This window comes from Lytechinus variegatus, chromosome 4, assembly GCF_018143015.1.
Source record: "Lytechinus variegatus isolate NC3 chromosome 4, Lvar_3.0, whole genome shotgun sequence".
Classification (NCBI taxonomy): domain Eukaryota; kingdom Metazoa; phylum Echinodermata; class Echinoidea; order Temnopleuroida; family Toxopneustidae; genus Lytechinus; species Lytechinus variegatus.
The window spans coordinates 3,469,328-3,475,406 of record NC_054743.1 but is presented as its reverse complement, the minus strand read 5'-3'; the positions used below and the strand labels follow the sequence as shown (position 1 = coordinate 3,475,406).

Genomic DNA, 6,079 nt, shown 5'->3' with positions numbered 1-6,079 from the left:
AAACTATCATCTTTATTTCCCTCAACCATGGAATACGGCAACTTCAAATCCACCACTGCCTCAAGTTACACCACCCAAACAACCAAGTGCATCTACTCTGATTTCGTTTTCCCATTCTGGGTGAATATTTCTCACAATATATCTGACATCCCCCCATAATATATATAAGGGGGTACTTATAACAAAAGTGCAGAATACAATTTTCCTACTAGTGAAAATCCTTTGAAGCAAGCACTATAAAATTGCATTCTTAATCCTTATTGTAATACATGATTAGAAAATACTCTTGCATATAAGAACTTTAAACAAAAACCTAATCAAACATCCTGCCCCCCCCCTCCACTTCAAATCCATCATTGACTGAAAGACATATCTCAATAAATCAACCGTGTAAAGAACATTTATCTTTTACTTTTATGAAACAAAAATATGTTTGATAATCTATTGAAATAAACAGTTCTTAAATTAGGAAATGCATCCTCACAAAATGAAAGGTCATTCTTCTTTTTTATGCTTGTTGCAATTAATACACAAATAATGATTGCAAATGTGAAAACTCCATGTCGAGTTGAAGCTTTTTTGAATAAAAACTATCTCACATAGTGGACCTCTCAAAATACTTCCCAAATCATAATATAATTACATTATCAAGAGTATTCATCACTTTCCTTGAAACAAAATAATAAAACCCTCCCAACTGAGATGAATGTTACACATTGTTGATATTTATAAATCTGCAAAAGAACAGAAGTTCATCTATTTCTTTCACAACAAGGACAAATTCTACAAATTCATTTGTCTGAGGTATCAAGGAAACATTCCCAGACTGGTGGAATTTCTTCGAAATCGCATTCCTCTTCAAGGTAATTTAGTATCATTAAAATTACCATGCCTTTTTTTCCCTTTTCCATTGACCCTTTCTGCCAGAATATTTTTTGGCCAGACTCATATATCAGAAGTAGTTGAAATAGATGTTAAATACTGTAGCAAATTAAACATGATCCCCAAATCAAGTACAAGTACATGTACATGTAATTACAAGATCAATTGGATGCACAATACACTGGTACACACAAAATAATCTGAATATACTACAGATATGTAGTAAGGTATTTAGAGGTGAAGAGGGATTTATAAAACTGAACTGGGAGGGTGAATCATTTGAAGTATGAAAAGGGCTTCAATATATGTATGTTACCAGATTCAAGCAATTCAATGAACTGTGCACTGAATATTTATACTTCTGAAAAGAATGCATTGCATTGTTGTCTGTTTTTAAAGAAATTTTTATAATTAAGTCTTTAATGTTTTCAAAAATTCAATTTATGGTTCCGAGAACAATCAGAAAACACAATGTACATTGGTGTCAGAAGCTGAACCTATCAAGTAGAGAGTTACCAGTATGTTAAACAACATACATCTTTGACAACATGATTTATAGTATGTGTTTTACAACTGCACTGTTACTATATGTTATGTACTTAAATGCATTTCAATATTGAATTTTAACCCTGCAGCAATACCACAAACATTTGTTCTGCAAAATGGAATTTAAATTACCCATCTCAAGGAAAAAAGAATCATCTGTCAGAAGAGTTTGAGCTGGTAGAAGTGCATGCCATTAGAATTGAAGTTCAATGGAAGAAACATGGTCTCGACTTTATAAAGAGTACAAGATGAGAGTGAAAGAACATGATATGAGATTGAAAGAGCATGAAATGAGATTGAAAGACACGATATGAGCTTGAAGGAGCACAAACTACGAATGGACGTTTTGAATAAAGAGAGGTTGCTGAAGCTAAGCTGCAGGAATCACAGGGTTATAATAATCAATTTATTAACAAATAAAGAAGTAAAGTATTCTTCATAAATTTGAATGAACTCTGTGTTTCTATGTTCTTAATGCTTTTGCCATTGTTATAGGCATTCCTCTCCACATGAAGTTGGAAGGGGTATATAAGAAGCATATGGCCCAATCCCCCCCCCCCCCCCCCCCCCCGGCTCTTGATGTAGACATGTGTCCCATCAATTGCACCTTTCACTCCTGGAAATCTAAGTTAGATAGAACTGTCTCCGAGTTGCTTCAACTTCTTCTCTTGTAGGAATCTTCATGTATTGCCTCTTCCTTCTTGCTTTAGCTTCTGACACATTGATGACTGCTTTATTGCTGCCTCATCACCATGCATCTTTTAAAATGATCCTGTAAAATAAAAACAAACCATATGGTTGATGGGTGAGGTGATTGTTTTGAGGTAATTTAAAACATTTCATTGAAGCACATACAGATGTTAAACAATGAATATTCATCTTGTACAAATATCATACAATTTTCTCCAATATATTTTAACAAGTGGAACGCCTTTGGCAGTCTCGCCATCATTATGCGATTCAATATAGCAGCAGTGCTGACTTTCAAAAACAACTATTGAATAATTTTTTGCCCAATGCTTTAATGACTTTTTACCTTGAAGTTTTGCACATCTTTTGATTAAAGTTAAAAAAAAATAATTGGGTTGTACAGTACCCAAACAATGTACCATCAATTTTTAATTTCAGCCAAGTCGTCACTAGTGAATTATATTTGTGACATAAATTGAGGAAACAGAATTGAAATTAATAGAGAAGTGACACAGAAGCATTTTTTGTGATATATGAATAAATTTTGCATAAATTAACATAAATAATTTTCTAGTCAAAATTTCAAAAGTCTGTGTGGAAATTTGGGGACCTTCATGTGATGCAGTATTTGGTACCCTGGGGTACCAAATGATAATCCGCCATTTTGTTGAATTATTTATTTTATTTTTTGCGCTGTACCCTGGGTTACCAAAAATGTGTACAAGTATATTTTAATGTTTTGTACAGATTTTTTTTTTCTTTTTAGTGATCTTATGTAACAATTAATGCATGCAAATGATAACTTTATTCTATTTGTTTACTATTATTGGCATAAGATTGTATCAAAGAAAGGAAATAGGCTTTGTGATCATTGCCCGGAGGGGCCACTTACATTGACGAGTGGATACCATGCGCGACCAAAAAAAACACGTAAAAAGGATGTCTTTTTCACGATAGGGCACGTTACGTACGTAACGTGATAAGGGTGTCAAAAACATAAAAATGAAGAAAAAAGGGTATCTATTTCGCTAGGAAAATTACGTGTTTAGGCTCGAATTTGCGGGGATGATAAAACAAAATTCAAATGTTTTATAAAGGATGTCCTTTTTGCACCAACACTTCGTGTTTAGAGTCCGATTTGCGCGAGGTGTAGAAGATGGGGTCGTACTAAACCAAATAAGGTAAAGCCGACGACCGAAGGACCGTAACAATAAAACATTCCTGTACTTGTTTAGGGGTTCATTTCAGGGAATATTTGCAAAGAGTATATCGTTTTGTTTCCAAAACTTGTTAAGGGTAGGGTTTCACACGCCAATACTTGTTAAGGGGTGCATTTTCAGAATATGGAAATTACGTGTTTAGGGTGCTTTTCGAGACCCCATGGTCGCGCATGGTATCCACTCGTGAATGGAAGTGGCCCCCCCGGGATCATTGTCCCCATCATTGTCATGATTGTCGCACCGATCGTACGACCGTGATCACAATGACAACAATGTAACTGTACACTATTACAACACAAGATGGCGCTGCACAACGCCGTACCCCGGGGTACTACGGTACCCCGGTGTACGGCGTGGTGCATCATGTACATGTAGCTCTACCAGACGGATGAAAAAAATCAAAATTGGTCTACAAATACAGAAGCATTTTTTGTGATTATGAATTTCGCATAAATTAGCATGAATAAATTTTGCATAAATTTGCATAATTTTGTACTCAAAATTTCAAAATTTTGTGTACAAGTTTGGTGAACCTCATGAAGCTCTACCACGGAAATGGCAAAATTTATAACTCTAACCTGACATAACAGTTGTAAAAGCAGAGCCTCACTACTGCTGTGGTAGTTTTGGAATTTTTAAATTATGCAATTCATAGGTTCTTGACTGTTGCTGAAATGATACTCTTATTTATGTGCTCCTTCTCTGATTTCTAGATATTGTCATGTCATCAGCTTTATCTGGAGTCCTAAAATTATAGAAACAATCTCAGTCATTTAGATTTAACAGTGCCAAGAAACATTCAATAATCGTTTATGAAAAATTAAATTACTTACCCACTGCATAAAAATGGAGAGTTGTCAACACCTGCAAATAAACAGGAAGTTGATCTATCCTCTGAGCTGTGTGTCCCTCTTCATTTCGGCTTCCAGCATATTGGTGACGGTTTCTTTTGACAGTCGATACTGATCTCGAGATGGCCCATCCTTGTACGATTTCGATGGATTTTTAGCATCATGTAGCCCACAATGTCTTGGGAAAGGTAGCTGTATGCAGAAGAGTTGAATATTATTTTTAATTCTTTTATTTTGTGATCTTTATAATCATTCCAAACTGTACATGTGCATGTAGATTTGATCTGCCAACATAATTACTACAATCTTAATTTACTTCCAGAGATTAACAAAAACTACATTCAAGCCATTTCATTTCTTCAGTCTAAATATTTCATGTTCGATATCTTAAATCATTTCAATAATACTTTTAAACAAATCAAAACAATGTAAATCAAATTAATAATCATAGTCATACCTCTTAGTAATTTAAAGCTGTGAAGAAGATGGAGATAATCCATAGAGACCTACACTGTATGGTACCTCTGATGCCGATGTAATTCTGTGAAACAGTGGTCAAATAAAAAAAAAAAATTATTTAAAAAAAAATATTCATTGGTTTATCACTTTTTAAATGCAAATCTCACAGTAAACACTGTGAATGATAAATAAATAAAAAAAATATTGTAATAATTTGTTTGAAACTGGAATATGCCTTTCAAAATTAGGCCTAGGCCTAACGACTTAACTTAATTTTTTTTTGGTGGGGGGGGCTCTACTTTCTCTATTTGCAAGTGAAAAGACCAAATTTTGAGTAATCAACTCTTTAATATTCCTACAGCCTCAAAAATTGGCCTGTGCCGAAAGCAAAAAGGTAGGTCTCGATCTACAAATGTATATTTTGAATTTGAAATGCAATTTACTTATTTAGGCTTTTTAGTAGGCCTACGAAGTTTAGTCAAGGCAAATTCAAAATCAAATTGAAAAAAAAAATCTTTCTGACTCTGAGTTTCTCCTCTTAAAATGCACCAAATAGTACAAAAATTATGTAGATTTAGATATTTCATTTTCATCTTGACATTGACAAATTAAGATATAGATGGCATAATAATATAAATATCCTCGTGAAGCTCATAAAAGTAAGCCCGGCCGGCCCGCGGCTGAGCACCTTCAACTCGTTCAACAACACAGCGACAAAATATCCCAACACTTACATGCACGGATGGGACTGTGGCAATACACACGCGACGATAAAGTGCATCGTCTGGACTTGTCAATACCAAAACCTCGTTCGCAATCATGAAAAACAACACTACCAATTTCATATAACTGCTTAAAACGTATCAATATATTCCAGAGAAGGAAAGCGGGAATTTTTTTTACGAATTCAAAGAAGAATACTTACGAATTTCTAATCAAGAAGACCACTTGTCAGGTCCAGGACCGCAAGAAAAATTTTCTTTGCTTCACGGATTTTTCACAAACTCCTCAAGTGCGCATGCTCATAAAATTAAACCATGGTTTAAACCACATCTAAGAGCAGACTAAAAAATATGACGTTTCATGACGTTTTATGACGCATTTAAACCCCCTCGGGTTTAAACCTCTTTTGTGAAACGCAAATGAAAAACCCAGCTCGGGGTTTAAACCAGGAGGGGGTTTAAACCACCAAAAACCAGGAGCTAGGTTTTTCGTGAATTCGGGCCAATATTCTTCACTAAATTGTGATTCTTGTTGACTCATTCATTAAATTTCAATTCAATAACTCATACAAACACAAATTCATTACAACATCCTAAACTTTGCAAATTCTATTGGACTCGCCTCTCATTACAAAACTTAAAGGCTAATATCTGCCCAGCCTAATTTCTATACCCTTTGTTTAAGTGGAAGTGCTTCCTGAAGCATGAA

The 6,079-nt window shown here is 34.6% G+C and overlaps 1 long non-coding RNA gene across 1 annotated transcript; it reads right to left on the bottom strand.

Moving 5' to 3' along the window:
- Positions 1 to 591: 591 nt before the first annotated feature.
- On the bottom strand, positions 592 to 5,762 carry LOC121413215. Its single transcript, XR_005969712.1, has 4 exons — positions 5,574 to 5,762; positions 4,647 to 4,730; positions 4,172 to 4,381; positions 592 to 2,200 (listed from the first exon to the last, which is right to left on the bottom strand). It is a non-coding gene; the product is annotated as an uncharacterized LOC121413215 (long non-coding RNA).
- Between the last annotated feature and the right edge of the window lie 317 nt (positions 5,763 to 6,079).